This window comes from Monodon monoceros, unplaced genomic scaffold (genome assembly GCF_005190385.1).
Source record: "Monodon monoceros isolate NGI ecotype Baffin Bay Population unplaced genomic scaffold, NGI_Narwhal_1 Super_Scaffold_11, whole genome shotgun sequence".
NCBI lineage: Eukaryota > Metazoa > Chordata > Mammalia > Artiodactyla > Monodontidae > Monodon > Monodon monoceros.
The window spans coordinates 25,206,657-25,229,179 of record NW_021703767.1 but is presented as its reverse complement, the minus strand read 5'-3'; the positions used below and the strand labels follow the sequence as shown (position 1 = coordinate 25,229,179).

Sequence of the window (22,523 nt, the reverse complement as noted above, 5' to 3'; positions counted from 1 at the left end):
AAAAGTACAGTGGAAACACACATTTTTAGTAATAGATTTACCATCTAAAGTTTCAAACAACATGCATATACATACAAAGTTATATCCATATGACATTTCACGTTTTTGAAGCTCTGGATGGACCTAATCATGGAAGGATGTAGAAAGAAGAGCACCAGTTTTCTTCAATCTTTATATTATTTAGAGATACTTTGTTGAGAGTTTATTTTCTACCCAAACTTTTCTTTTAATCAACGTTTAACTTCCATCTCTTACTTTCTTTTTAAACCATATGGTATAATCATATGATGTAAAAGGGAAAAAACGTCCTCTTAAAATGGTTCACTTTCGTTTCCAACCCCAGCCAACTGGGTTACATTTTCAGTGCTTAAATGTGATGAATAGGAAATTGAGTCATTTAAACCGATGCATCACGCAGGAAATGTATAGAAAAGGAATCTGGAACCTAAGAGACTTTTTTTGAGTGTGATAATAAGCTCAGGATTTCATCAGACTTTTACAGCAGCTAATAGAGTGAAGGACGGCATAGCTTCACAAGGAGAGAGATAATGCTCCATTCCCTCAGTAGTTATATAATACCAATCACAGGAGCACTTAGTCTTTAACAAAAGACCAGATGAGTTCTTTCTGGGAATTACTTAAAATATAGGCCAGGACAATAAAGAGACTTAATGTTAGTGTGTATTGTTCACAGGAAAGGACAGAGGGCAGTGGGAGTTGGGCAAAGCAATAGGTATATCTCAGACAGCCTTGCTACCAAGTTTCCTTGATATCACATTTGTACTTACAATTATTAGCACAGCCTCAGTTCCCACTCAGTCAATTCCTATTAAAGACTTCTGAGGCCAAAGAGAAGTGGAAGGATTAATTCTGGTAGTCATTTGCCAAATTCACATTAGAGAGAGTAATTCACCACATTTGGAAAATTAACTAAGACTCTTTACAAAGAAGATCTAAGACTTCTAACTTTATAAATTATTTCACTTTGACACATTTATATGATTCAGTTAAACCCTTTAACTTATAGGGGAGTGGTCACTGAATCCCTATCAATATCTTGGCATATAGAGCTTAATTGATTTAATGTCTTATGCAGTTCGCACTAGAAGTAGAGAAGAAAAGTTTACAAATGTTGATGAACAAAGTAGAATGATTTCAAGAAAAACATGAACAATTAGCCTCCTCTGTATTAGTCAGAGTTATACAGAAAAACAGAGTAAATAGGAGAGAGGGGGGAGAGAGAGAGAGAGCGAGAGAGAGAGAGAGAGAGAGCAATTTATCATAAAGAATTCACTCATGTGATTATGGAGGCCTGTAAGTCCCAAGATCTGCAGTCTGCAAGCCTGAAGACCAGGAGAGTCGATAGTGTATTTATACTCCAAAGGCTGGTAGGCTCAAGATTCAGGAAGAGCTGAAGTTTCAGTTAGAGTCCAAAGGGAGGAAAAGAGCAGTGTCCCACTCCTGGGCATAAATACAGAGAAAACCATATATATAATAAGAAAACCATAATATAAAAGGATACGTGCACCCAGATATTCATTGCAGCACTATTTACAATAGCCAAGACATAGAAGCAATCTAAATGCCCATCGACAGATGAATGGATAAAGAAGATGTGATACATATATACAATGGAATATTACTCAGCCATAAAAAAGAATGAAATAATGCCATTTGCAGCAACATGGATGGACCTAGAGATTGTCATACTAAGTGAAGTAAGTCAGACAGAGAAAGACAGATATCATATGATACCACTCATATGTGGAATCTAATTTTTAAAAAGATGCAAATGAACTTATTTACAAAACAGAAACAGATTTACAGATATTGAAAACAAACTTATGGTTACCAAGGGGGAAACACGATGGGGGAGGGATAAATCAGGAGCCTGGGATGAAAACACACACTACTATATGTAAGATAGATAACCGACAAGGACCTACTATATAGCACAGGGAACTCTACTCAGTATCCTGTGATAACCTATATGAGAAAAGAACCTAAAAACAAACAAATATATTATATGTATAACTGAATCACTTTGACGTACATCTGAAACTAACACAACACTGTGAATCAACTATACTCCAATAAAATTAAAATATTATAAAAAATAAATAAAGTAAAAAAAAAAAACTATGTCCCAGCTTGAGGGCAGAAGTGCAGGAAGAAATTCCTTTACTCTCTAGAGGGTCACTCTTTTTGTTCTATTTAGGCTTTCATAAGATTGCATGATATCCACCAATATTGGGAAGGACAACCACTTTACTCTGTCTACTAATTCAAATGTTAATCTCTTCCAAAACACCTTCACAGACACACCTAGAATAATGTCTGACCAAATGTCTGGGCACCCTGGGGGCCTACTCAAGTTGACACAAATTAACCATCATAAGTCCACGCCTTGTCAACATGGCACCCATACGCATTTCCTTAAAACCATACTTAATCTCCAATGAAAGACAATAACAAGGTCATAATTTTACCTAAAATTATACAGCTATTCTGCATACAATAAAAAATACACTAACTCCTTCCACAGAGGAGAAGGTAAAGTTTATGAGTGACGTTTACTTTTTTTGATATCCCATAACTAAAATACTATGATGTAGAATTGATAATACTTAAATACTATAATATAAATTCAACACATTTTACATTATATAATAAGAGAATAAGAGAGGTATGAAAACAAAGATCTTTTCTACACACAAACACACACACACACACACACATCCCCCAACATAGTCATTACATAGTGAGGAGGTCCTTATTTCTGTAACTGATTTTGTGCTCAAAGCTGGTATTTATGACTAACTTCTTCTTTTTAAACCATATGGTATTCTGTATTCCCTCTGCTTTTAGCAAGCAACTCAGCTGGTGGAAGTTCTTTAACTGGTAGGCTGACCCACACCTTTATTTCTGAATTCCTGAAGAGTCACAGCCATCAGTAGTCCTGCCTGGATTGGACTGTAGTTTTCCATTGGCCATAGTCACAAAACATGGTAATATTAAGAGATGTCCTAAGAAATCTATATTCCAGACACATTCTTCATTATGTCCACTGTAGAGTAGTTGTCCAACATCCCCTTGGTAGTCAGGATCAATCATCCAAGACAGCACATTAACTCCCTTCTTTGCCTGTTGATTTGGAGGCATAAGGAGCCCAAAATGGCTGAGCAACAGTCTTAACTTTCAGTTTAATGGAAACATTGTTGTATCTCCTAGTGAAAGCATTCCTTCTTTTGGAACTAAAACCTCTAGGACAGCAGAGTATAAGGTCATGGTAACAGGAAGCAACAATTTTGCTAGGGTGTGTCACTAGAGGTAAAAGTAAGTGGTACCATTCTCATTTTCACTTCTTGATTCCTGGACCCATTAATCCTGGCTGTGGAAGAAAAAGCACCATATATTGAATGGTGATTCAGAGCATATGTAGCCTCTGGAGAATCTTACCTCAGCTTGGCAAAGTATTGCCACCTAGCTGGTGCTGTAACTGAGTCTTCAAAAAGCTATTATACCATTCTGTCATGGAAAACAGAGAATTTCATGATTATGAGCACATTGACATAATTTTTGTGCTGTGAAGTGAATTCCTTAATCAGAAGCAATGCTGTGTAAAATATCAGGATGGTGGATAAAGCATTTTGAAAGACTACAGATGAGGGTTTTGAAGCATTGCCTGCAGGGAAAGGAAATTTGTATTCAGAGTAAATCTATTCCAGTAAGAGTAAAACATAGCCCATTCCTAGATAGAAGCTGTCAAAGTTAGTCAACCTGCCACCAGGTAGCTAGCTGACCACTCCCAGGGAACGGTGCCATATCAGGGATTCAGTGTTGGGCTCTGCTGCTGGCAGGTTGGACCTCAGTGGTGGCTGAATGCAGGTTGGCCTTAGTGAATGAAGTCCATGGCACTGAATGCATGCATAACCTCCATCCCTGCCACCATGGCTACTTTGTTCCTGAGTCCACTGGCTGAGGAAAAATGCTGACGGGTGGTATACACAGAATGTGTCATTCTATCCACTTGATTGTTAAAATGCTCTCTTTGATGATCATTCATATGGGACAGAAATATTTTCTTGTTTTCTTTCCATTCAGAGAGGTCTACCCACATGCTCCTTCCCTACATTTCCTTGTCACCAGTTTTCTAAACATGTTCCTTCCAAATCCCTGACCATCCAGCCAAACATTGGCCACAGGTCATGAATCAGTATATAATCTCATGACTGGCCATTTCCCCTTCCAAGCAAAGTGAACATCTGGGTAACCATCTCAAAGTACTGTCCATTGGGAAGATTCCCCTTCCCCACTGTTCTTCATGAATGTCTCAGAAAAGAATTGCAGTGCTAAAGTTGTCTACTTTAAGGTGGTGCCTGCCTATCATGCAGAAACATCAATGAAACATCAAACCAGGCCCAATAGTTCTCTTTCACTGTCAACCAATCTTATGGAATTTTTCCTGAGGCCAAAGGTGTAGGCTGGGACAGAGAAAACAGTGTAGCAAGAGTGGGGACCATGAGTATTTGGGCCACTTCATGTAACTTACTTGTGCCTTCTGGGCTAGCTCAAATCTGATCAGGTGCATTTACTTCCATTCAAAGATGAGGTGTTGGCGTTCATGCTTTATGGCTTGGTGGGTCAGATTACACCCAGTTCATGATAGGCAGCTATAATGGCAACTTGGCAGCCCATGGTTAACTGTTCAGTCTCTACTATTGCCCGGTAGCAGGCCAAGAGCTGTTTTTTGAAAGGATAGTAATTTACAGAGGATAGCAGGGCTTTGCTCCAAAATCCTGAGGACCTGCACTGTGATCCACCTATGGGGGACTGCAAAAGTCTCCAAACAGCATCCCTATCTGCCACTGACACTTCAAGCACCATTGGATCTGCTGGATCATATGAACCAAGCAGCAGGGCAGCTTCCATGGCAGCCTGGGTCTGTTGAGGAGATTTATCTTGTACTGGGCCTCACTCAAAACTAGCAACTTTTTGGATTACTCAGTGAATAGAACAGAGACACAAACCCAAATGAAGAATATGTTGCCTCCAATATCAAGAGAGGTCCTCTAGGTGGTGTGCTTCTTTTTTGGTTGTAGGAGGGACCAGATTCACCTTTGAAGGGATATTTTGTCATGCCTCACACCACTGAACTCCTAGAAATTTCACTGAGGTAGGGCCCCTGAATTTTTGTCATATTTTTTCCCCCACACTCTGACAGGTAAATCTCTTACCAGTAAGTCTGGAGTAGTTGTTCTTTCCTGCTCAGGAGGTCCAATCAGCATAATGTCATCAGTGTAATAAACCAGTGTAATACCTTGTGGAAGGGAAGTGATCAAGATCTCTGGGAACTAAATTATGACATAGAGCAGGAGAGTTGATAGACTCTTGAGGTAAGAGAGTGATACTGTATTGCTGGCCTTGCCAGCTCTAAACAAACTGCTTCTGATGATCCTACTGACAAGTATGGAGGAAAAAATTATTTGCCAGATCAATAGCTGCATTCCAGGAACCAGGGGATACATTAATTTCCTCAATCAGTGAAACCACCTCTGGTACAGAAGCTGCAATTGGAGTCACAACCTGGTTAAGGTTATGATGATCCACTGTTATTTTCCGAAGTCCATCTGTCTTCTGCACAGGCCAAATAAGCAAGTTCAATGGGGATGTAGTAGAAATCACCACACTGCATCCTTTAAATCCTTGATGGTGGCACTGTTCGCTGCAATCCCTACAGGACTGCTTTTGGCTTATTATTCTCCTAGAGACAGTTAACAGCATCTTCCACTTGGCCTTTCTGACCATAATAGCCCTCAGTTCATCGGTCAGGGGACAAAGCCAACTTATGAGTGTATCTAATCCAATTATGCATTTCAGAACTGGGGAAGTAACCACAGGATGGGTTGGGAGATACACTTGTCCCATTATGAGATAGACTTGAGCTAAAACTCAACTGGTCACCAGACTTCCAATGGTCCCTACTCTGACTGATAGACAACAGTGATGCTTTGGGTCTCCTGGTATTAGTGTCAGTTCAGAGCCGTTGCCCCCCAACGTCTGATGACTTCCTTTCCCCCAATGCACAGTTACCCTGGCAAAAGATCATAGGTCCCTTTGAGTAAGGCTAGGAGAAAAATGAATGATACATTTTTAGCAGTGTACCAGGGGCCCTCCTCAAGGGGGTCCAACCTTCTCTTCATTCAAAGTTTTCTGGGTCTGCAAACTGGCTCAGAAATCTGGTCTCGTGGGTTATGTCCACATTCCCATTGTTTGATTCAGTTTAGACTTTTGTTCACTTGTTCTAGAATTTTTCTGCTTTTACAGATCAAGTAACATTTTAATAGATTTCCTATTTATTTCACTTCTAGGAACTCCAGGATCAACTAGCCAATGTCATAGGTCTCTGTGAGTCAAACAATTCTTATTACTGCTTTCACCCTAAGGTCTGTTTATGGGAACCACACTCACCTTGCCTTTGGTGGTTGATGCTGACACTTTGTCCCTACCACTCCAGGATCAATTACTCCCCTTGCATTTAGGTTTCCCAATTCAATGACCACAGTGCCCACTGTAAGGTCTGTTCTACAACAAAGAGTGATCGCAGAGCTTACAAAAGCATTCCTCACAGATGTGATGAAAGTTGTATCTCTGGACCTTCTCAGTGTGGGTGAGTAGTTTTTAAATGACAAATCTATTCTAAAATTCCAATCCCACTAAGCCTTTGAATCACTTCTTCTACATTAAATCAAGGCAGGTTCTGAAACTGAGCAGAACCCTGTGGGGTTCCTGGGCACAAAAGCCTTTCTGTGTCCCCCATTTCTCAATTACAGGAAATAGGCTTCATTCAGCCTCCATGACCTTGCCCAAAACAGTTGCTAATTAGAGAAGGGAGGCAATACAGAGAAAAGGGAGGAACAGTCAAGAAACAATAGTGCAGCCTTGGGGCAAGGTCCTGGTTCTCCCTCAAGAGGTATACATAACAATATCTTTGAGCAGTTTTGCAGATACTGAAAAATTTCTGCATACTCACCAAGTGGGAGAAGTTAACTGTATGCTGCCCACAAGCATGTAGACCCCAGACAGGTTGGAACCAGAAGGTTGATGCTGACTCCCACTTACCTCACCACCAACCAATCAGAAGAATGTCCATGAGCTGTTCACACCACCTTTGGACCATTATTATAAAACTCCTCACTACATGCTCCAGGTTGGGACACACAGTTTTAAGGGCATTAGTCTGCTGTGGCCCACTTTGCCTGGCAAAGCAATAAAACTATTCTTTCCTACTTCACCCAAAACTCTGTCTCTGAGATTTAGTTTGGTGTTGGGGTACAGAGGCCAGATTCATCTTCAGTCTGACATTTCTAACTCATTCACTGTGGGCCACCCGTCAATGATCTATGTTTCAGGCAAACAAACTGTTAGTCATTTCTAACTCTCCAAGTTGCAATATTAAATGTAGAATCTGCTTAGAGAGCCCATATCAATAAATTCAGCCTGGTCCAACTTTATATTTTTTCCAACATTATCCCACACCCTTCCATGCCCAGAGGACATGTGCCCCAAATTTCTGTCTGTGTAAATTAGAAAACTCAAGTAGCTATTTGGAGGTGTTAGTGCACCTCCTCATGGGTTACACTTTATTCCTCACTTTTAGGGGTCTGCTGGGACTTGAGTCTAATTATAGGCCTAGAAGCAAAGAAGACTGGGGGAGGGGACTGAGTCCCGAGGAGAATCTGCATTGTCTTGCGATAACAACTGCCTCTGGGGAGGTCATCACAGTTTCCTCAGGGAATGCAGAGTTGATCTTTTCAGACAAGGTGGAGAGGCATTTACACAGAGAATGTGGAGGCTGCTTCCACTGGGAGTGGGGAGGCCTCTTCCATGGGCAAAGAAGACTCACCAGAATTTAGGGGTTTGATATCCCCAACTTTACTGGGGTCTTCCCACAAGTCCCCTTTCCAGCTTATAGGATCCTATTCTTTAAAAAGTAATGCCCTCACATTTACAGTAGACACTCTGTGAGGTTGGGAATTTAATTTGCATTGAAATTCATCCATTGGCAGGAAGGAATTCTGGGTTAGGTTTTCAACATTCTCTGTCTTGTGCCTATGGAAGATAAGTCTCTTTCAAGGCACACACAGAAGTTTTTAGGTCTTCATGTGACCCTTGACCTTGGAATTAAAATCCCTGATCTCATTCATTTCTTTCCCTACTTTGTCCATTGACATTAGGAGCAACCCACCAGTCTCACTGACATTCATTAGTTTGAGAAAAAAATCCCAAAGTATCAAATACACAGTTATCAAGCTCCTTGCGTCTTACAAAAAGTTGATTAGGATTACCCAGTGGTGACATTTTGTATACCTCCATTGCTAGATCATTCTGTAGACTATCAATGATCTCTTTTACTATTGGAAATAAAGTCATTCATATCTTTAAATATAATAAGATTTGAGAGTCAGTTCCAGAACCCCCAGAACTAAATTAGAAAACTTATCCTTACAATTCTGTCCCTCTTCAATCATTCTTGGTACCAAAATCTGTGTTAGTCAAGGTTCTGCAGAGAAACAGAAACACTATATATATATATATATATATATATATATATATATATATATATATCAGCAGCCCTCAAGCTGGAGGCCCAGGAGAGTCAATAGTGTAGTTCTAGTCTCAGTTTGAAGGCCTGAGGACCAGGAGATCCAACAGTATAGCTCCAGTCCAAAGGTCAGTAGGCCTGAGGCTCAGGAAAAGCCTGTGTTTCAGTTTGAGTCCAAAGGCATCAGTAAATCCATATTCCAGCTCTAAGGCAGTCAGGTAGGAGATGTTCCCTTTACTCTCTGGAGGGTCAGTCTTTTGGTTACTCAATCCTTCAACTGGTCCCACTTGTATTGGAGAGGGTCTGTTTTACTCACTCCACCAACTTGTACAAAATTAATAAACAGAAACTTCAGTTAAGTGGAGTTGGGAGACCAAACGGGGATGCTCTCTCACCCTGTGACAATAGCAGAGACCATTAAGAAGAAGAAAGACTCCTTGTCTTTCCTGGCAAAGAGTCAGCCAATGAAAAGCCATGGATGGGCTCTTTGTTTACTATATCTCTCCCAGCTTCCTTTTTCCCTCTATAAAAGTGTTCTCCTTCCTTTTCCATGTGGGAACTTGTACATGGCTTTCCATGGTTACAGACCCTGAACTGCAGTTCTCTACTGATCCTAAATAACTCCATCTTTTCTGGAGAAAAATTTGGCTGTCCATTGTTTTAGGTCAATGTTTTGGAAGACTGTACAGGGACCCCTCACAGCTCGAGGTCTATTGAACTGGTGCACAAAAGGTCCAGTACCCACAAATGAGACCTTTGTCACTCACTGCTTTTCTCACAGAGCCTACTGTCTGAAGGTACATCCTTCTCCTGGATTCAAGCTCATGCATTCCTTGCATCTGAACCTCTCCAAGCTTTACTGGGGATCCATTTAAGGGTTCTGCCTTTCTGGTTAGGCCGTGTTTTGTATGCGAGTACTCATTTGGCTTTTCAGTCTGATTTTGAGATCATACTGTTTCCCTGAAACTGGCAAGCCTCTGGCCTTTTCCATTCAGAACAGGGGCTGCTTCTCCTGAAGCTGTCTAGCCTCTACCCATTCCTTTGTGAACAAGTGTTCTTTATCTGAAACGGTGCCAGGTTTTCAGCTTTTGGCCTACTCCTTTGGAAAACTGTCTTCTGGGCACTGGCTAAAGAAAAGGTCTCTGGCCTGGCTCCTCCAAGGCCAAACTGTCTCCTTAAGACAGGCTGGGGTTAGCTTGCACACTATTTGAATTGAGCCATTTGTGCTGTAAGCTGTTTATGCTGCTTGAAAATTGTTCTTTTCTCTAGAGGAAAAACCTCTAGGAGATGGGATCCCAGTTATCTAAGTATTTTGAGGGTGCTTCTCTCACAAAGGCTCTGTCCAGTTTTATGTTTAAAAGCAGAGGTCCTTCCTCATGCTCATTTCTTTTGTTTTTTTGTTTTGTTTTGTTTTGTTTTGTTTTATTTTGTTGTTTTTTTTGTGGTATGCGGGCCTCTGACTGTTGTGGCCTCTCCCGTTGTGGAGCACAGGCTCCGGATGCGCAGGCCCAGTGGCCATGGCTCACGGGCCCAGCCGCTCCGCGGCTTCCCGGACCGGGGCATGAACCCGTGTCCCCTGCATCGGCAGGTGGACTCTTAACCACTGCGCCACCAGGGAAGCCCCCTCATGCTCATTTCTAACTAAAATAAACATGCATGACTAAAGGCAATTTAGAATATCAGTGGCCACTATGGGAGACTTGTGAAATCCCCAAACTTAATTTCCTTGAAACTGAATTGGACTATAATAGCTCAAAATTTTCCAGAAGTGAGTGGACTGCTTATTCCTGTTGGTATTTTGAGGTTTCTCAACTTTTCAGGAGCCTATAATTGCCTTTCTGCATAATAAGATTTTAAGATTAACTGAGACAAAAAATATTTAAGAAAAACAAAATGTTTCCTGAAACCTCAGGCTCTTCTTCCTTGGTTTCTTTCTCTCAGGCTCCACGTCTGGCTCCATCTCCTTCCTTCCCTTCTACACCACCCCCATACCCTCAAATTCACCATACTAATGCTCCCAGCAAACTTCCCCTTTTCTCTGAAACTCTCCCTACTCCCTTTTCCTCTAAAATTATCAGAACCTGTCCCTTTAAAATGAAGTCTTCTGAGGATTCAGAGGCTAAACGCTTCATTTCTTAGACTTCCTGGGTTAAAGCTGAGCTGTGAGCCATAGTAAAGATTTTCCTAACATAACTGAAGAAATTCCTCACGTTTGCTGAGGAATTTAATATAGTCATTCAAATTTATCAACATGGTTTCTCTGACCTATATCAGCTAGTTCTTTTGCTTCTCCATGAAAGGGTGAAAGCCAGGACTAGCATTGAATGAAAACTACTAATTGAGAAAATCCTGAAAGGTCTCTAGAATTACAACCCGGAAAACAGCCCACTAACTTATATGGGCAATCAGCAATCATTAGGTAACTTCAGAAAGCAATTACTATTGATTGGAACAAAATTCAGACTTGCACAAGAAAATCTTCTGAACCTACTATTAACTATTACTATCAACTGTAGGTCGTTTTTTAAAAAAATCTGGTCTTCCATCAAATGTTGATTCCACCCAACTAGCTTTTAACTGTATGTTTATTAATGGACTGAACTGAGACTTTTCCTTTCTAGTAAAAAAGGACCAGGAAGGAATGAGAAACTCTGTCCACTTCAGATTTAGTTAATCTGACAAATCAGCTCTCTCATACTCTACACGAGTCACTTCCAAGAGAGGCTGCCAAAATTCTTAATCTTCAACTCCAGCAAATGAAGGCTCCTAAGTGAAACCAAATCCTCCTAGTTTTTGCTGTTATTGCAAACAGCCAGAAGATTGGGAAAGAGATTGGTACAAATAAGCACTTTAGGTGTCTTCAGCCCTCAAATCAGCCTTTCCAGCATCCTCCTAATTCTCAATGACTGGGCTCCAAGGAACTACAGGGGCTCTTCCTTCCTCTTTTTTTTTTTTTTTTTTTGCGGTACGCGGGCCTCTCACTGTTGTGGCCTCTCCTATTGCGGAGCACAGGCTCCGGACGTGCAGGCTCAGTGGTCATGGCTCACGGGCCCAGCCACTCTGCGGCATGTGGGATCTTCCCGGACAGGGGCACGAACCCGTGTCCCCTGCATCGGCAGTCAGACTCTCAACCACTGCTCCACCAGAGAAGCCCCTTCCTTCCTCTTAATTGGCTTGGAGAAACATCCCTCCAGACTGGAGATAAATCTCTTCCAGTCCTAATGGACAACAGAGCCACTCTCTTGGTGCTCAACCCCACTACTGTAAAACTGTCCCTACCTCCCAGTACTAAAATAGTTCAGATAGTGGGAATCTCTAATAAACCTCAAGAGGATCCTGTCTCTGAACTTATTTCCTTTTGTTTAGGCCCTTTGGAAGATACACACCCTTTTCTCCTCTGCCCTTGTCCACTTATTAGGTGGAGACTTCAAGAGAAGTATTATACTGGAATAAAATAATTCTAGAAATCAATGTAACCAACCAGGTGAATTAAATGGCACTTTGACATCTTTTATTTGTTCTGACTCCGACAGTAGGTACTAGAGCTGATTCTGGAAACACTGATTATTTGTTCCTGTTGAATCAGCTGCCACTTTCCTTATGGGCAAAATCTCCAACTGTTGTTGGCAAATTTCACAATGCACCTCCCATCAAGATTCAAACAGACCCCTCAAAACTTCTTCCCATTATTAATCATATGCTATAAGTAAAGAAGACCTTCAAGGTATAAAGGACATAATGGAAGATTACAAGGCTCAAGGCCTCCTTATCCCTTGTACTAGTCACATTAACACTCCCATTTTACAGGTGGGAAAACCTAAGTACTGAGGGTGAAAGTTTGTCCAGGACCTCTGAGCAATAAACAACATTGTTATCCCTTGACACACTGTTATTCCTAATTCTCATACATTACTAATATCTATTCCCAACAAAGTAAATCTTTACTCTAATTGATTTATGCTGTGCATTCTTTAGTATTCCAGTTGATGGAGACAGCCAATACCTTTTTCCCTTCTCTTAGCAAGAAAAGCAATCCACCTAGACAGTAATGCTTCAGAGTTACACTGGGAGTCCTTCTTATTTCTCCCAAATCCTAAAGGATGATCTGGATGATACACACCCTTGAGTTTCTTAAGTTCCCTAGAGTTTCTACTGTTGCAATATGTGGATGATTTGCTTCTTTACTCTTCTTCTCAAGCCTCCTCCCAGGAAGAGAACATCCACTTGCTAAAGTTTTTAGCCTTAAAAGGACATAAGGTCTCCAAAGAAAATTTGCAATTTGCCCATCTGGTTTTGGGCATCTGATATCAGAACAAGGGGTACACTTAGATCCAGATGGACTTCATGGCATCCTAAGTTTCCCAAACCCAAAACTAAGCACCAACTGTGAGGCTTTCTTGGGCTAGTTGGTTATTGCCAAAATTGTACTCCAAATTTCTCTCTTATGTCTGAACCTCTATATGTTTTACTCAACAATAACAAATCCGACCCAATTTTATGAGAAGAACCAGATGACATGGTCTGAAGGCCTTAAAAAAAAGTTAAATGGAATAGAATATGAAAAAGAATGTGCTACCTTGAAAGTAAATTTTTCCTAGAATTGAAGCAGAAGACTTCTGATGAAACAGCTTTCCAAAGATATCTGGACCAGGCCTGTTGGAAGTTTGTCACTAAACATTTGATGATGACCTAATGCTTCAGATGATCTCCAGTGTCTATAATCTTAATAACATATGGACTTTATATAAAAAGGGCCTGAGAGTTCTCCCTCCTACCCCTCCTTGTTACTTGAATGTAACCTTAATAAATTTCCAATATGTGCACTTTCCTTCTGACATGGGACATTATACCCAGGAAAGGTCTTCCCTGGCATTGAGGAACAAAAAGCTGCAAAAACCAGTAAACCTGACTCTTTTTCGGTCCTCTCACTGTTGTGGCCTCTCCCATTGCGGAGCACAGGCTCCGGACGCGCAGGCTCAGCAGCCATGGCTCACGGGCCCAGCTGCTCCGCGGCACGTGGGATCTTCCCGGACCGGGGCAGGAACCCTCGTCCCTTGCATCGGCAGGCGGACTCTCAACCACTGTACCACCAGGGAAGCCCATAGAAAACCTGACTCTTGACCAGCAGTGTTTTCAGAGAAAGATCTTGATGAAAAGGGGAAAATGTAAACAATAAAAGAAACCTCAGTAAGAGTTTGGAGACCAGAAGGGGAGCTCTCTCACCCTGTGACAATAGCAGAGAGATTTCTTTTCTTTCCTGACAAGAACTCAGCCAATGAAAAGCCATAGACTCTTTGTTTACTGTAGCCCTTCCACCTTCCTTTTCACCTCTATAAAACTGTTTTCCTTCCCTTTCTGTTTGGGCATCTATACATGCCTCACCATTGTTGTAGACCCTGAAGTGCAATTCTCTGCTGATCCCAAATCAACGAATCTTTGCTGGAGAAATATCTGGCAGTCTATCTGTTTCAGGTCAATAAAATGAAATGTTAATCTCATTTAGAAACACCATCTCAGACACACCCAGAATACTGTTTGACTGAATGTCTGGGCATACCTTAGCCCAGTCAAGTGGGCACATAAAGTTGACATATTACACTCTCCCAATTTTTTTCTCCATAATTTAAATATTTTACTCCCCCAAATTATAGCTGCTTTGGGGATGAGAGTTAAGAAGGGGCATGAAAAAAATACATTTAATCAGATATTTGAATTTTAAATAATTTACAGAAGTCCAAAGGACTATTTCCAATATTTTTCCCCTAAAGATCCACCAATAATTCTCTGTTACTTTTATGGAGACTTCATTATAATTAACTCAATTATCTTCCCCAAATGAACAAAAACTGTCTTAGTAGCATCACCTACATTGCTCACATATATATTTTAATGAGATATTAGTGGAATATCTTGTAACTGATGCTGGTTTATCAGCTAAGTTGCTATTTCGATGTTTAAAATAACATCTACTGTTTAAAAATATTGTATAAAATAATTAAGATTAAAATGCACAATTCGACAAATATCTCTTGTCAATATGTCTGGGAGGGAATGCACTTTATTGGTGAATAGATGGGTGGTGATAACTAGAACATGGATGATGAATATTTCTAGGTAAACAGCATACAGTATAGGAAACATTATCAAACTACTCTCAATCACAAACAAATGGTCGATAATAATTTGCTAGTCTGGTTTACAACAAACCAACATAGAGTGATTTCTGGTGCAGTTATAAATACTAGATTGTTTAACACATTTAAAAAATCTATTCAGTAATACTACTGCCTAGAGGAGGTATTCAATAATTGTCAAAATAATAATGTCTGTCTTATTTATGACAAGCATCTATATAATTCACAATTTAAAAATAAGTATTTTTAACAAGATTTGAGAGTGATTCAGGCTGTCCCTTCCTTATTCTAGATATCAGCTTTATTGTGGTGTGATTAACTTCCATTAAACTGCATGAATTAAAAATGTATAATTTGACAAGTTTTGATCTATGTATATACCTGTGAAGCCATCACCACTGTCAAAGTAATCAACATATCCATTATCTCAAAAAGTTTCCTTAAGTCCCTTCCTAATCATTTCTTATTGCCCACCTGCCCACCATTTTCAGGAAGCCACTCATCTAATTTTGTTCGCTAGACATTAGTTGGCATTTTGTAAAATTTTACATAAATGGAGTTATTTGTAGTGTATATTCTTTTCTCTGACTTCTTTCACTCAGTATAATTATTTTGAGAGTAAACGTGTTGTGTATTATCAATAGGTCATTTTATTTGATTGTTGAATATTATTCCACTGTATGTATATACCACAATGTGTTTATCCATTGATCTGTTGATGGACATTAGAGTTGATTATTACAAATAAAGCTGTTAACAACAATTGTTTATAAGTTATTTTATGGACATGTGCTTTTATTTCACTTGAGTAAATACCTAGCAATAGAAGGGATGACTCATAAGTGGAGATATATATTAAACTTTTTAAGAAACTGCCACACTGTTTCCAAAGTGGCTTTATCATTTTACATTCTCAACAGCAGTGTATGAGAGTTCTAGTTCCTCTACATTCTCACAAAAACACTTGGTGTGATTGGCCTTTTTATTTTAAACCATTCTGATAGATGTATAACAGTATTTCATAGCAATTTTACTTTACATTTTTTTAATGGCCAGTGATGTTCAGCATCTTTTCATAGGCTTATTTATCATCTATATATATTCTCTGGTAAAACGTCTGTTCAAACCCTTTGCCTCTTTTATTTTTAATTGAAAAATCCAACATCTATTCTTGTTAAAAACTTTTAGCCAACGAGGAATAGAAGGTAACTTCCTCTACCTGATAAAGCATCTATAGCTAATATCAAGATCTATAGCTAATACCAAACTTAATGGTGAAAGTATAAATGCTTTTTCACCAATATCAAAAACAAGACAAAGATGTCCACTCTCACTACTTCTCCTTAACATGGTATTTGAGACTCTGGCCAGAGAAATCAGGCAAAAAAAAAAAAAAAATATATATATATATATAAAGAAAGAAGAAAACTTGTCTCTATTCATAGATGACATGATTATCTATGTAGAAATTCTAATAGAATCTATTTTTTAAAGTTACTAGAACTAATAAATGAGTTTATTAATTAAAGTTCTATACACTAGCAATAAAATTTTAGAAATTAAAACATATAATTTCTGAAGTATAAAAGTATAAAATATTTAGGAATGAAACTGATTTTAAAAATGTGAAATACCTGTTCCCTGAGAACTGCATAATATTGCTGAGAGAAATCAAAGAAGACTTAAATAAATAGAGAGATATACCATATTCATGGGTCTGGAGACTCAATAATTTTAAGATGTAAATTCATTCTAATTTTCTCTATAGATTCAAGAAAGTTCCAATTAAAATCTCAGCAAGTTTGGTAGAAATTAGAAAATTGATTCTAAAATTTATATGGAAATGCAAAGTACCTACAAGAGCCAAACAACATTAAAAAAGAATAACAAAGTTGGGGAATTAATATTACCTGATTTCAAGACTTATTATAAAGCTACAATAATATTTGTTGTTAAAATAGAGAAATAGATCAAATAACCAAAAACCAAATCTAGAAATATATCTATATACATGGGTATATATATGTGTGTGTGTGTATATACGTATATATATATACAACTGATTTTCAAAAGGAGGTATAAAAGTAATTCAGAGGAGTTAGGATAGTCATTTCAACAATGATGATGGAGCAATTAGATATCCATAGGTGAAAAAAATAATAAACTTTGTTCTATACCTAAAAATGTATATAAAAATGAACTGAAAATGAAATATAAACATAAATGTCAAAACCTAAACAGTAAAAATAATCTAAAAGGAAGTTTTAAGATACAAAGAGAAGGTTTTTCATATGAAATGGAATAACAAGAGATGCTTGTCTCCTCAACAATAATAAGTAAGGCAGGAATTATGAAGAATAGTGATTGTTTTTCTTAGCTGAGGCCTGAAAATATCCACAGTTATTGAGGGAAGATGTAGAGGAGGGGTGAGGAGTCAAGCTGATGAGACAAACAAGCTAAGTCCTAGACAATGATGGAAATTATGCTACTTTGTCTTAAAAGGGATGAATTTTTATTCCTTCTGTTTTTATTATCACATGAGTATTTAATGCCTTTAAGAATTATAAAGTTGGTGAGTGGGTCTAGTCTTGACATTCATCAGAATAAAATTAATCTATCAATTCATTGATCTGAACTTTCATTTTTAATAAAAGTATTTATTTCAAGAGATAGAGAACAGTAGTAGTAATGATGAAATATTTTTATAGAAGATATCAAAATTTCAGATGGTATGATGTTCTGGCCATCAAGTTGATTATTTAAAAAATTCTAATATTTGATATTCATTTTTTACTTTAAGTTTTTTAAATTGCCCAAAGGATATAGACCTGGAGTATGTGACAAAGTGAAATGTTATAAATAATGAATAAGTCCTGTATGAATGAATGAATATTTCAGATCCTTCCTGACTGACAGTATTAGCAGGACGAATACAGATGAAGCAGAACATTAACAGATTCAGACGTGTTACAGAAGGTATAGATAGGGAAGCTGAGGGACATTACGGTCCTAAATACCAAAACTGGGAAAAATAAACCTTTTCTACATGCCTTTGGGAGTTAAAATATGAACTAAACATTGTTTTGCATCTTTACACTCATTTTCAGGAAAAATTTCACTTACATTATGATTTTTTAGGGATAGCCTCTATGAATACTCAGAAAATATAAAAAAAATTAAAATAAGACATTGAAACAGACTTAAAATACCAGGGGCAGAAGTTTTAGGCCTTTCTACCTCTGAAAGGAGCCCAGATTCTTTTATTTTTCTATGCTGTCATCATCAGTGCTGATATACACCATCAAGTCCACTCATGCTTCCAGATGGTTACCAGGATATTGGGTCTGTACCTTAATACAACAAGATGGGGAAAACAGCAGAAAGGGTTCATTTTCAACTGAGTAAGCTTTCTTTAAGGAGCCTTTTGAAAGTCAAATACAGCACTTTTGTTTACATTACATTGATCAGATTCTATGTTACATGGCCACAACAAGCTGCAAGTGTGGCTGGGTGATACCATCTTTGCTTGGCTTTACTGATAAATTTAGTGTGCCTTTGCATGGGAAGAGGAGAATGGATATTGGGTAGGCAACTAGAAAGCTCTGCAGAAATCTCTATGATTATTTTACCACACTAAATTTTCATATCTCTCTAAATGTACTGAAATGCCAAATTACCAGTTAAGAACACTCATCCTTGAATTTATAAATGTATACACATGACCAAGTATCCAATCACAATGCTGAAGACAATCTGTATTTGTTTTTCCACATATGTGCTTGGAGAGTACTTTTTAAATACCTGCCTTAGTGTCATAATCACATAGTATTGTATGTGTTTATATAATTGTAACCACTTCAACATGAATCACTGCAGGCCACAAACTATATTTTATGCGTCTGTATCAGACAGCTGTTGCTATAATACAAACAAAGCTACAAAATTTCAGTGGCATATAAAAATAACTTTTACGCTTGTTTGTTTTTTTCCCTTAAACCTCTGTGAATTGGTTAGGGTAGCCTTTCTGATCTCAGCTAGGCTGGCTCATTTACCTGTTGGCTGATCTAGCCAGAGCTCAGCAAGGTGGTTCTTCAAATGAACAAAGGTGGCAGTGGACAAAGAGAACAAGCTGAACTCTGTAAGCCCCTGGTTGTGTCATATCTACTAACATCCCACTTGCCAACCAAATCACGAGTCCAAAGTCAAAAGACATGGAAGCATATTCCTTTGTGAGTGGAATTGTTAAATTACCTGGAAAAGGGCAAGGCTATAAGGCAGGGTGAAGATCTGGGACCAGTAATTCAATCTACCACAGTTCAACAAATCTCCAGGACAAAATTTAGGGCCTGACCCATAGCAAAACTCATTGAGTAGATATAAAATGTATTAATCAGGGTTCTACAGAGAAAGAGACCAATAGGGTAAATATGTGTATATAATGAAAGATTTATTATTAAATAATAATAATTTATTATTGGGTCACACAATGATAAAGGCTGAGAAGTCCAACCATCTGCCATCTGCAAACTAGAGACCCAGGAAAGCTGGTGTGAGTCTGAATATAATATAATTCACTCTGAGTCTGAAGACCTGAAGCCCTGGGAAGATGATGGTGTAAATCCTAGGCAAAGGGCAGGAGATGAGATGAGATGTCCCAACTGACCAGTGAGGCAGGAAAAAAGAGGCAAATTCCTCTTTCCTTTGACTTTTGTTCTATTCAGACCCTCAACAGATTGGATGATGCCCACCCACATTGGGAGGGCAATCTACTTTACTGAGTCCATGGATTCAAATGCTAATCATATTAGGAAACATCCTCATAGGCACACCCAGGAATAATATTTAATCTGGCACCCCATGGCCAGTCAAGTTGACATACAAAATTAACATCAGAGAAAGGAATACATTTTAAAACACCACTTTGTTCATGTTTCTTAACTCCACTGCTTTCAAAGTATCTCCTAAGCACAGTTTCACCATATTCCTTAAAAATAATCTGTGAACTTTAATATATACCAGTTTTCCACTTCTTTAATATTAAGAAATTATTCATATTTTCCCATCTGAATCCCACCCACTATAGGCCACACAATTGGATCACCATTTTGTCAAAGTCTTCCCTTGTGCTAGAATTAACTATAAATACAAATGAAAACTAAGCAATGTGGCATAAATCAAGATTCATTAAAGTCCCAACATTATAGGATTATTGTGAGGAATAAATAAATTTATATACGTAAAGCATTAAAAATAAATGCCTGGGGCTTCCCTGGTGGCGCAGTGGTTGAGAGTCCACCTACCGATGCAGGGGACACGGGTTCGTGCCCCGGTCCGGGAAGATCTTTCTTGAATGTCAATCTTGCAAGCTTGAAAAGACATGTATATAAGTAGCCTATTATCTTTTATGTAATAAAGAGATACAGAAAATTATATGTGAGTTCAGAGAATATATGAGATCATTAAAAAATATATATATGGTTCCAGGCACTTTCCATGATCTTATTCATTTTATTAAAATCTCACAATAACAGGACCTAAGATTTGAACCCAGTTTTTTCAGACTCCAGTTGTCATGTTTAGTTTTTCCCCTACCTCACGGATCCCAGTTCATTTGGATAATTGAGAATGAATAATTCAGTCACTGCTGTTTGAACTAGGTAGGCATCAAAGAAAAGTGAAAATGTAGATAAGTTGAAAATATAGAACATCATAAACACTACAGATTTGTAAGTGGAATAAGACAAGAAGTGTTCCACAAATACTATGCAATAAAGTTGATAAATTTAAAATGTATAGGGCTTCCCTGGTGGTGCAGTGGTTAGAGTCCGCCTGCCGATGCAGGGGACACGGGTTTGTGCCCCGGTCCGGGAGGATCCCACATGCCACGGAGCGGCTGGGCCCGTGAGCCATGGCTGCTGAGCCTGCGCGTCTGGAGCCTGTGCTCTGCAACGGGAGAGGCCACAGCAGTGAGAGGCCCGCGTACAGGAAAAAAATATATATATATATAAAATAATCCCAATATTAAAGAAAATAATTATTTGGGGAAAATGTTTCTTTCAGCTTTCTTAACATATAAATGCTGAGAATTTTTAAGAGGAAATATGAAAGATAACATCTCTTTTATCCCAGATTATAGTTTAGAAGTTAATTAACTGTACTTGGCAATTAAAACATAGTTTTCCTAAGAATTTTGAGTTGTTCATTAACTTGTGTGTTGATACCAATTTCAAAAGCTATAATATTATCTTGTTTGGGAGGATTAATATCAGCTAGTGTATTCCCTGGTAAAGAGATAACCTGCATTCAGATTTATAAAAATGAAAATACAACTACATATTGCAATCACTAGAGATGAAGAAAACAATTAGTTTACTCTTTGTAACTGCATTTGAAAGATTCACAAAATATATGTATTAGAATAAGTATACTGTGCATGTCGCTAAAATCACCTAAAATAGAAAAGCATGAGTATAAAAATGACTAAAATAGTGCTTTATGATGATAGTTTACAGCCATATTTATAAATATACAAGCATCCTCAAATGAGAGTAAAAATATCAAAAGATTCTTGTTTAGTTCAATATTTATCTGTCACCAAGTTACCATAAACTTCAGCTGGACTACTTTTTGGTGTTAGGGATTAAAAGAGGTCCAGGAGATTATAGGTCCAAAACTGAAGGCACAGGTAAACCTGCAAAAGTGGAGAGAGAGAGAGAGTCTGAGAGAAGAGAGAGAAAGAGGAAAATCACTTTGATTATCCTGGATATAGGTGGAAAGGGATAGCAGGCTGTGATAATCATGAAAATTTAATCCTTTAGTCTAATTTTTACATGTTAAATACAAATTCTATTTCTATCCCTTCTTGTTAAGATTTTCTAATAAATACTGCATTTGAACAATTAAAATTTAGTTGTCTTTATTTATCCAGCTCAATATCCAATGGAAATTATGATCACATTACTAATAAAGAGAAAACATCTTCAATAAACTTAAATTGTATTAGGGACTGCAGGTAATTGTCACTGCAAAATAAGGTTCTTTGGGCTACTCAGGGATCAATTTTGATTCTCTTTCTGGATATACAACCTAGTTCTTTGTACATAAGAACTTCAAATTAAAAAAATATATATGAATATTATATTGTTATTCAATGATCATAGACTACTGCATTGAACAGCTGAGACTGATTTTAGCCAGTCTGTGAGATAAGAGAGGAGAAGGGTAAGGAGGAAGTCGAGTGAAATGCATTGAAAACTGTTTTATCTCTGCCACCAAGTCATTGACCCAGAATCAAATTCAGAAGAAAGATTTCTTACTAACCATCGCCTCTAGGAGTGAACAAAAACTATGTTCACTAAATTCCTAACATGAGATTCCTTGTCTCACAAGGAAACATGTAACCAGTTACAGCATATCTGGGCTCACTATCTGAGTCTGGTGAGCACCGATGCTGAGCCACAGATCTACGGAGCTCTCTCCATCCTTACTTACCTCTAACCCCTCCCTTAGTGATGCTTCTCACTGCCTTCACATCCATGGAATTCTGGTCACTGGATGTACTATCCTGGTTTACCATTCTCCTCAATATACTTTATTGCCATCTAATTATAAATTCTGTACCCATCATTTACAATACTATCAGATACTTCATCTCCCAGGAGCAGAAACATAAACATACACACCAGGTGTACTCTTAATATTTTAGCTATCAATCTGTAGCTGCCAGTGCCAACCTCTATTCCCTTAACCCCTTAGCTTTGCAGGACAGCTACTATATATGTCCA

General features: G+C 38.3%; 1 pseudogene; it reads right to left on the bottom strand.

Annotated features, from left to right (window-relative positions):
* Window positions 1-3,198: 3,198 nt before the first annotated feature.
* LOC114890231 lies at window positions 3,199-22,315 on the bottom strand (annotated as a pseudogene).
* Window positions 22,316-22,523: the final 208 nt, after the last annotated feature.